Here is a 10,671-nt window from a genome sequence, read left to right as displayed (position 1 = left end):
ATGTCCTTCTTGTAGTGAGGGGCCCAAAACTGAACACAGTAGTCAAGGTGCGGCCTCACCAGTGCCGAATACAGGGGCATGATCACTTCCCTACTCCTGCTGGCCACACTATTTCTGATACAGGCCAGGATGCCATTGGCCTTCTTGGCCGCCTGGGCACACTGCCGGCTCATGTTCAGCCGGCTGTCGACCAACACCCCATGTTTTTCTGCCTTGTAATGCTTCTCTCCGGGTCCAGTCCAAAGCCTCCGCCCTGGGCTGGCTGTTCACTTCAAACCAAAGCTGGCATCATCCCTCCTGCCTCACCCTCAGCTCTGCTGTGAGCTGCTGCCTATTCTGTTGGTACCTGCTCTTCCCCACCCTTCCCAGTGCTGTCAGCATTTCTCAAGTTGTACATAAAATATAGCTTGCTACTTTCCCATGTTTGGTCCTTTGCTGGCCAAGCTGCACCAAAACCATCAAACTGATTAATCTGATGATCCAGTGCAGAAGGCTTTGAAAGCAAGACATTGGTGTTTTTGATCACTTTCTCTCCTCTCGTCCCTTCTACCACTTTATCAAGAATGGCATTTTAATGATCCCTTTGCTGCTTTTCCTCTTTGCCTGAGACTTGCAAAAGTGCAAGAAGCAATGTTGTCATTTCTGTGCTGCCTACCCCTAAATGAAGGGAAACTCCCCCCAAGTGCTGTGCCTGAATTTCGGTGTGCAAATTGCCCTGCAGTTTCCTACAGTGCTTTGGGTAGAGTGGTTTATATCTATCCATTGCTGGTTCTTGGCCTGAGCAAAAAAAGGACTGTAATGTTTTTTGTTTCTGTGTTGAGTGAGTGAGGCACACAGTGAGGAGGAAAAGAGATACGCTTACATAAGGTAAGGGTGGAGAAAGAGGGAATTGCATCGTCTAATTTGAAAATATATCATGAGATATATTTTCATGTGTGGGTCTGAGAGAAGGCTCCGCGTTAAGTGCAGTGCAGTTTGAACTATGTGGTGGTGTTCACACTCTGGGAGAAGTCACGCTTTGGGTAAGTCGCTGTGTGTTGCAATAAACCAGTGCCCTAGTTTCTGTTCTAGACGTGCCAGGGAAAAAATTATGTGGAGATGCAACTGCTGAAAATGTGTGTAACTTGAAGGCAGTGGAGTGAAATCCTAGCACTACTCTGTTCTGCCATTGACTTCAGTAAAGCCAGGGTTCACTGAAGGAGTCTTTGGAGTGTGTGCTAGGCCATGCACACAAATTGCCAAGTTGAATTTCTTCTTTAATGAGATCCGATGCAGGAAGGCACAGCTGTGGGGCAAGGGCACTTGATTATGCATGTCTTCGTAGTGTAACATTAGTTATGTACCGTAAGGCAAGTATTTCTAAAACCACCGAAAGCATCCGAGTGCTGTCAAAATGAGAGGAAATTCGGATGAAAGTTGGGCACTGTATCCCCTAAACTTGTTCCAGTGGTTAATTAGCTGTGGATAAATTAGCATGTAATTTCAATTGCTGTTTGTTCGTGAGTTTCCAGCATTCCTACCTTGCCTTTATCTGTAGATGTCTCCTGGGCCCCATGTGCTAGGCACTCTACGTTCCCAGGAATGGAAAATTGTGGATTCCATGTGGGATGGGAAATTATCTCAGATGTTTCCCATCTTAGGGGGAAAAGAGTCTATCTTGGAAATGATTCAGCTGAAACCCAGGGCATACAACTGGTACATTCATCTTCATGCTCACCTTCCTGCCTTCTAGCAACCCACTTGACTTTCTAAATGAAAAATTACTCTAATCCAAAAATTGGAGCTTCAGTATTTGTGAACTGGAAAACAGACATCTAAACAAGTCCACTGATTTATACTTTTTTTTTAAATTCATGTTTTAAAAATCGGTACTTATACCAACTGTTCCTTGGTCTTGCCAGGTTGGGGGTTTCATATTAAAATAATAATTCACTGAGTGGATTCCACCAGCTTTGTATCTTGCACAGTGAAGAGGGTCTGTCTGCTGAAGTGTCTTTCATTGCATGTCATGAGACAGCAGAGGAACAGAAAGAGGAGCATGGGGTAAATGATCTTTGTTAGTAGGACTACCAGTGACCTCATGGCCTAGTGGGCTGCCGCTGTTGAGGAGAGCTGGCTTATGGTCCCATCTGGAGCCAAGCTTCTGTGGCATAAATCTCCCTGCAAGAGGCTGGATCCTGCCTAAGTTACAACTTTATTTTTGCTTTGCTGTGCAAGTGGATCCACCTGATGGAAGCAGTGCAGGACTGACAGCATTTGGGGTTTCTCCCCTGGAAAGCAGAAGACTTTTGTTGCTCAGAGGCTGAGAGTTTATTAACCACAGTGATCCAGCGGGTCTTGGAAGGACTCCCAGGACTCCTGGAGGTGCTGAGCTGCACGTGTTGACACACTGGGAGTCCAGTGCCTGCTGTGTTGCTCTTATTTCAAAGGAAATGTCAGTCAGAGAGGGAACCTCTCCCCTATTGGGAAGCAGCTGGAGTGCATATCAAACAGGAGCTTTTTCTGGGGTAGGAGGGCAGGGCAGGAGGCAGCCTCCTGCATGGAAGGGAAGGGAGCAGGCGGGGATCCCGATGGCTGATCCAGCACAGGTTTGTCCTGGCATTAGTGCAGTTAAGGGCCTTGGGCTCCTTGCCCACTGTGAGCAGGCTGCAGCCCCAGAGATGCTGGGGTGACGTCTCCTTGGGCTGTGCTGTGGCAGCTGGCAGGGGAAGCGGGTGGGATGTGATGCTGAGGTTGGGTGCTGCACAGTTAACAGCTGCACTCTGCCAGGTCCCTGCATCCCTCTGCATTGACGCCAGCAGGGCATAAGGTAACGCAGTGCTGAGGTAGGCTGGTATGGAGATGGACATCTATGCCCAGGACAAGCAGCATGTAAAGCTGAGAGGTTGTTTGGAACTGCTCTCCTTCCTGCTGTTAGAGCCAGCAGGAGCCTTGTGTAAACTGTGCCATGGTTTTAATGACTACCCATTAGAAGAGAGAACTTATTACAGTATGGGGCACTATCTTGTACCCTTCTCTGGAGCACTTCTGAATCCTTGGGCCATGAGTGGATTCACCAGTGTTCCCCATACCAAATGAGATGGGCTGTTCTCCACCTAGCAGTTGCAGGGTTGGACTGATGCCACAAGGAGTTCACCAGGGTTGATGGAGGGCATCGTGGCTGGGGTGTCCTCACTAGCTGCCCAAGGTGGCCAACACTAATCCATCCTCAGAGGTGTTTCCCCTTGGCTTCCCTGAGCAAGGAAGGTCTGAGCTGAGCACTGCAAAGATGAAGAGGTCCCTGGCAGGAATGTGGGAGCATTCACTGCTGGCTGTTCATTTGCTGTTGTGAGCTGCCTGGAAAGGGTTTCCTCACTCAGACAGGGAGGAAGAACCTCACTGCAGAGTTTAGTGTCAGTGCTACCATGCTCAAAGCAAGCTGACAGCAAACAGCCCTCAAGATGCAGTCTGTGCAGATGACCAGGAAAACAACCAGGAGTGAGCAGAAAAAAGGGCTAGACCTGATGGGCAGTTTCCTGACAACAAGGAGCTTGATCTGGGCCGATTACTGAGTATTTACAAATGCTGAAGCAGTTGTTGCCTACTGAGCTGGCCTAGTTGCATCCTCAGCAATTCCTACAGATGGAGAGTGAGTGGCAAGAATAGCAGAGGAGGGAGGATCTGGTTACAGGCTCAGAGAGGAATGCCAGGATTTCCTTGCCTGTCTTGAGCTTTCTGCTCCTCCTGCCCTGCCCTCCTACCTTACTGGCTAATCCAGCCCTGGTTCAGAGTCCAGCACGGCAGGAAAGGGAAGCTCTTCTGTTGGAGTAGCTGCACCCAAGTCAGTGTATGCCAAGCTGTACATAAAACATAAAATACACTAGAACTTCTGTGTCTAAGCTTGCAATGGAGAGAAAAGCGGTAGAACTTGTGGGCTGCCATGTGGCACCCTGTAGCTTCACAGCAAAGCAGCTTTTGCAGGGACTTCGTGAGCAGAAGGAAAAAGCTGAAGTCTGTTTTATTGAGTAGAGTTATCAAGAAACTTAATCTAGAAAGTTATTCGCGGAAGTATGCTAAATTTGAACATCTGTAAGTGCTTTGAGATTGGTGAGTGAAAAATGCTGGGCAAGAAGGATAGGGTGTATCTGTGGTTCAAAGGAGGGGCAAGGATATACCTCCTGGCTACAGCTTGGCTATGCAATAACTTCTGAAAAACTATTTCTTTGCTTTTGAAATACATTTGACTGTACTCAGTGGTATGGCGTTCTCAAAATGTTTTCCTTGGCTTGTCCAATGCCCCCTGGCCTCTATTCCTTCTCTTTTCCTTCCCTATTCTTTGCAAACAATTCAGTTTGAACCTTACTTTGTTTAGGTTTAGTATTTTGCTCAAATATTTAAGGCTATGATACTTATCTTGAGCAGCAAGCCAAGGAATTACAGAAATTCTGTGTTAATATCTCACCCTCCTTTTGCTACACAGAGGCTTCCCTGAACAGATTTGTAAGTTCCCCAGCTGCTGCTTATTCCATCCTAACGCAGCATAGACAATTTGGTCTGTTACCTTTTGGATGGTGGGACACTAAAATAGCTGCAGGCACCATTCATCCTTTTACCTACCTTGTGATGAACCTTCTGTTTTAGGAAGTGTGGGGAACATACTTAGTAAAATAAAAATATCTGTCTCATAGATATTTCTCATCAACAGATCTCAGAGGGCTTTGCCAAGCCAGACGCCAGTTGTTACACTTATTGCAAAGATGGAGAAACTGAAGCAGGGAAAGTTTTGGGATGTGCCTGCTCTCACAGAGCACATCAGCAGCAAAGCTGGGATTGAACACCCCTGCATCTCGCACCAGCTTCCTGGGAAGCAGGAGGGAAGGATGCGCAGCCCAAGGTGGCTGTCTTGCATGTAGCTCTGCCTCGTTTTCTTCTCAATAATTTGCACACTGCAGAAGAGAGACTGTGTTCCCCTGTTCTTCATGGTTAAGTTAATTGTCATGTTCCATCTAGGTTTCAGTAACTGAGGCTGGAAGAGTTGGTGTTACAGGCTGACACCAGGGTCTTGGGGACAGCATCTGTTTCCAGGCCCTGTGCTTAGATGGGCAGATGCTGCCACCTCACAGAAGACTCATAAAATGCTGCTTGAGTCTTCTCAAAATATTAAAATCCTGGGTGTTACAGGAATGACAGGGAACCAAGGGCATTTTTTGATGTGTGGTGCAGTTGGGAGCTGCTGCACTGGGAAGAGATCTCTCTGACTTTGGTCTTGTTGAGCATGAAATGTATTCTGCAGTCTGGCAAGGTGCAGAACTAGCAGTGGAAACAGAGATCTCCGGTCCCAAACACACTTCACTCAAGTGTGCACAGAGGTATGGGACAGTGTCCTCTTTCAGTGTGCAAGGGAAGCCAAATCCTGCTTTCATCAGGTCTGCGTGGCCTTGGAGTAACTTCATTTCTCTCTGCTATGCCACAGTGATGCACTCAGCTCGCCTGCTTGTGAACCACAACACCCACTGAGGGATGTGTCTTCAAGCCCTCAGCCATTTTTCCTAGAGGCTGAGACACAAAGGCACTTGTGACGCTCAGAAGAAGGGAGGACAGAGTGCATGCCTGTCCCATAAGATAATGCGTCTCCACCTATGCCTGGCATGGCTGTGTTTTTCTAGCTCTTTTGTGGTTTTGTTGTTCTCTCCTTGCACCCACAAGACCCTGCTCTGGCTATAGCAATTGGCTAAATCTTTATCGTGTTCCTCCCGCAGGACCCAGGCACAAGCCCAGCCAAGCTTTTCATACATGTCTGCAGATGGACCTTTGCCCTTATGGTTTGCCTGGCCCCCTCTTCACCCGTGGACAGGCACTTCAGTGCATGAAGTGGACGTTTTCCACCCCTGAGCTGCCAGAGTTAATTAACCTTCTGCTAAAGCCAGGTCAGTCTTTCTGGGAAACTAGATCCACTGGCCTATGCATTCCACAAGCCTCTCTTTGACTGGCGTCTCGTGTATCTGTACAGGAAAAATCCATTTCTTCCTCCATATACTTGTGTTTTGGGATTGGAGGGGGCAGAAGCCTGGGGAGGAGGGAAGGGATCAAGTTCCCCAAGTCTCCTTGCTGTCAGCAGCTGCCAGGAACTCGCCATGGGAGAAAACCAACCCAAAGCTGCTGGAGATACCTTGGCTCATCCTGGGCGGAGGATCAATGTGTGCACTTTTCCCCATCTTCTCTGAGAAAGACCAAGACAGCTCTCCTTCCTTGCCACAGAGCTGTCTTCGTATAAGGCAGCTGCCATAGTTTCCTAGGAACTGCTTGGCATGACCGGTCGTAGTATTGCTCTCCAGCTTAGCCCTTGTCCTCTCTCTTCTGGCAGGCTTGCCCCACTTTCAGAGGAGAGCACAAGGTTTTCCTCTGGGCTCTGTTTAATTTATGTGGTACTACTGGTCAAATCTCTGCAGAATAATGTTCTTAATGCCATTACCCTTTTGGGCCATGGGGCCCAATTCCCTTCTGTGCCTTGATGTTTCAGAGGTCCTTGAGATACCGTTCTCCAAACAGCCTGTGGAGACAGAGGTCAAGGATTGACTGGACTCTCACTGAAACATGCTGGGATCCGGTGGCTGAGTTCTTGGGGCAATCTGTAGAGATGAGTGTTGAATTCTTCCCTGGCTGATCTTTATCTTAAAACAAAATACCCCTTTTGCACTGTGCCCAGTGCGTCTGTGTATTTTCAGGCTCATACCACCAGCGTCACTGTGCTTCATCTCGTGATGGGTTAGTGCTGGTGCCAGAGGGAACAAACGCTGGGTTGTTCAGTCTCCCGACACATACGTGCCTGACTCCCATCGGTATTATGCTGTATAAGGCCATTTATCTCCTCCTCTGTGGTGCAAACTGCTCTCTTCCAAAAGGTCCTAATCAAGCAGAACGCTGGCCAGACCTGTTCCCGCTAACTGAGCCTGTCTTTCCTTGTAAGAAAAAGTCATCTAATCATGCTGTCTTCCAAAAATAATAATTAAGAAGTATAAGCTTGCATGAAAGTGTGTTATGCTCTGGAGAAAGAAAGATAGGGACCTTTTTGACTGGTGCTGGGGGCAGGATACAGAGAGTTGTTTGCTTAATGTGAAAAAAGCCAGAATTTACCTGTATGGTCCACTCCTGTTTGGATAGAGGCTGCAAATCCCCCCTCTCCCATCTAGTACTGGGAGTGAGTTGCAGTAAATCAGGACAAGCTGAGAGGTTTGGGTTTTTTGTGTTGGTTTTTTTTTTTTTTTTTAAAAGGGCCTTGATTGTCCAGCTATTTTTCTCCCTTGGTGCTGCTTCACGCCACTTCTGACTTTGATTAATAGGTCTCTGAATAAAATGTTAATCTAACTAGGGGTCCTTGGCCCAGCCCCCCCGCCCTCCATGCTGTGCTCCAGAAATATCAGAGAAAACACACAGAGGTTTTGTCTCCCTGCAGAACACTTGTAGCTTTTGATTAATGGGTGGAAGGGCCCAGCTCCAGGTTTGTGGCATCTCTCCCGACTGCAGAAAAATAAGCAAAAAGTCACCAAACATGACACAGAGAAGGAAAGCCCCAGGAGTGGCAATGAGAAGAAAGGAGAGAGAGAACAGCTTATGATTCAAGATGTACCCCACTAAGCCTTGGTATTTGTGAGTCCGAGTTCAGATCCTCATCTCCAGTTTAACCTTTCTTTATAATGAGCTCAGACCACTTTGCTGGATTCAGCAGTTTCCAAGCTCTGGGATGTCTTAACTTCTAATATCTGCATCATGAACTCCTCTGCATATTGCCCTGGGCTGACACTTCACATGCATGTGTGAAGAGTGGCTAAGATGGCTTAATAAAAAAATGAGACCCTACACTTCAAACAGGACATGTGTTTCCCCTCTTCCCCTTCGAACTCTTGCCCATTCTCTGAATCAAACTTCTTTTGGAGCTTCTGAAATGATCAGAAACATGTGTTTCATTCCTGTTTTCTGGCCAGTACTGAACTCAGAAAGGCTGTTCTTGTATTACTTTCATGTGGAAGCCAGACCTGCTGGAAATTTGCTTGTTCCCTCAAGGTGGATGATTTGGTGGAACGACATATATAAGAAGCTACTCATGCGTGGGCTTGTCTACATGGGGCAATTAGGCTTGAGTGGGTCGGGAAGTCAAACTGAGCTACTATGTTAATCTGAAATAAGAGTATCCACTGAAGGGGCTCATCAAAAAAGCTATTCCTGAGGCAAGCCTTAAGTAACGGTGTGGGATGTGCATGAAGTGTGAAGGACAGTGAAGACTGACATGTGTACCACCTTACAGCTCCCTTCCCTTGCAACCCTTCTGTCAAACAGTGTCCTGCTACGTTCTTCCATTTTGTAATGGAGTAACTGGAGCAATGCTTGTATCACTCAGCTGCCAGTCACGGAGCTGGAAGAGACAGGCTGGGCTGTAAGGCAGATGGTGTTTCTTGTATGTGTGCTCAGTGTTACAACACTCTTACTAGGGAAAGGCTCACACTATTGAGAAAAGAGAAAGAAAAAATCCCTGAATGTTTTGAGCCTGGATTTTTGGATCAGAATATGTAAAGAGCTTTAATTCATGCAGTTGCAATACTCCCTTGTGCCAAGGAAAAGTCCTGCATCCTCAGCCACTGGAAAAAACTTTCAATTCAGAAAAATCAACCCTGATACCAAGAGAGATTTACACTTTCTTCATGTGGAAGGAAGCTGCGAAGCAGCGTGGCCTTTCCTGGCACCGGTGTGGAATCGCGACAGTCGCTGTATGGCCTTTCTTCTCCTCTTGGCATCTCCCTGGAGGCCTCGTCAGTCCTTGACAGGCCTGTCATCCAACTCACTCGACAACTGACATGCCTGGAGGATGCGGCTGTCCCTGCTGACAACAGCTTTGTTTCCCATGTGATGGATGGCTTTGTGGCCCAAGACTCGCCATTGTCCCCTCGCCTGTGGCCTTGCTTCAGTGATTCTTATCTCTGCCCTGGGCATCCACTCGCTGCAGCAAAGGTGAGCAGTTGCCAGTGCTGCGCCTTCTTCCTAGGTGCCTCTCCAGGACTGGGGTGGGGGGAAGGACAACGGGCATCCCCTCCAGATTGAGTGAAGCCAAGCTGTGCTGTTTACCCGGGCCTGTGTGGCATTCTGCTCTTATCGGTGAGGGGAAGGCAGATATGAGGGGTTCTTTCTCCTTAGTCAAACAGCCAGTTGTATAGGCAGTGTGGAAGCGCTTGTGTAATTACCATTCTCTGGCTCTCACACTCCTATCTTGTAAATCACCAATCCATCACAGCCCTACGTCCTCGTATTGTTCTATAATTAACTGGACAAACTACAGGAGCATTGTTGTAGCTCCCCATTTACAGAGGAGGGACAAAGACTTGAAGGAAGATTTCAGTCCCCTTCAGCTTTTTTCTTCCTCTCTTGAACTCTTTTTTTCTATATCTTCTGATCCATCTCATGACTCTAAAGATGTCTCACCTGCTTCTCTGAATGAGCACTTATTTGCAAACCTACAATCAACACAGGAGGAGTGGCCACAAAAGGACAGACCCAAGTGTTTTAACCCTTCTTGTTCCACTACAGATGTGTGAACGCATGCTCACTCACTCCCTAGTGCAAGGAGCAGCTCAGTTCTTCCAAACAGGCTTTGGACCCTCTGCTAATGAAAATGGGCTGCAGTTGCCTCATCCATTCCTTCATGATAATATACTGAGAATTTAGCTCCCAGCAAACAGTCTGCTTATGAGTTAGAGGCTCCCTGGGGCTGGATTATGAGCTACAAGGGAGATGGAAGATTTCCAAAGGGTGTGGTAGTGCAAAGATTTGGGGAGTTAGTGATACTTTGGTGTTACTGATTGACCCAGGAAGGTAGATAATATATTTCAAGGTTCCATATGGCTCTGAAGGCTATAAAAAAGTTTGATGTGGGTCCTGGAGCATGGAGGGAACTGGCAGTGATTTGGGGTGGTAAAGCTGGTTTCTTTTCTGTAGACCAGATGAGTGAGGCTGCTGTGCTGCTGGGCAGTGTGGAGAGTTGGTTGAGCCCTGCCAGGAGGTGGAGGCGGAACTTTCCCTAAGTTGGGTCATCTTACTTTGAAAGACTGTTCCCAGCAGCCTTTGGAGGGGGTGTCCTGCTCCATCAACCAGTGAGAGAATACAGGGCTGTGGGTGCACCAGGAAAATTGGGCTAAAGCTCTGCTCTTCTTGCTCTATCTTCTTTCCCCCTCTTGCCTACAGGGATTTCACTACTTCAGGGTGTTTCTCTCACTTTGGCTTACAGCAGCTGGCATGCTGTGGCCCTGTTTTCAGCTGAAAGCTTTAGACACTAAAGCACTACAAATAACTATGGTTTATAGACCCTCTGTTCTCTTCCTGTGCAAATTTTTAGAAAAGGACACAGTTCTCATGGCTGCTGCTTTGACAGCAGAATTTAGTCTTCTGTGTTGATAGTGTCACGCAGCCAATTTTGCTGACCTCATGGGCATCCCTTGGAGCAGATTTTGGCTCAGAGGCTGAAGATCCACTTTTCCTTATTTGAGGTGTCAGGTAGGTCTGTTGGATGAAATTTATGCCTTTATGTTCTGGTAGGCCAGACCTTATAATAAAAAACAACTGCTTATTTAACCTCCATCTCTAAAATCTTGATTTCCAGCTCTTGTAAAATGTAAATTAGACCTGTCTACCCCACGGAAACTCTGG

This window comes from Aptenodytes forsteri, unplaced genomic scaffold (genome assembly GCF_000699145.1).
Source record: "Aptenodytes forsteri isolate BGI_AS27 unplaced genomic scaffold, ASM69914v1 Scaffold79, whole genome shotgun sequence".
Lineage (NCBI taxonomy): Eukaryota > Metazoa > Chordata > Aves > Sphenisciformes > Spheniscidae > Aptenodytes > Aptenodytes forsteri.
Note: the sequence above shows the minus strand (reverse complement) of the source record.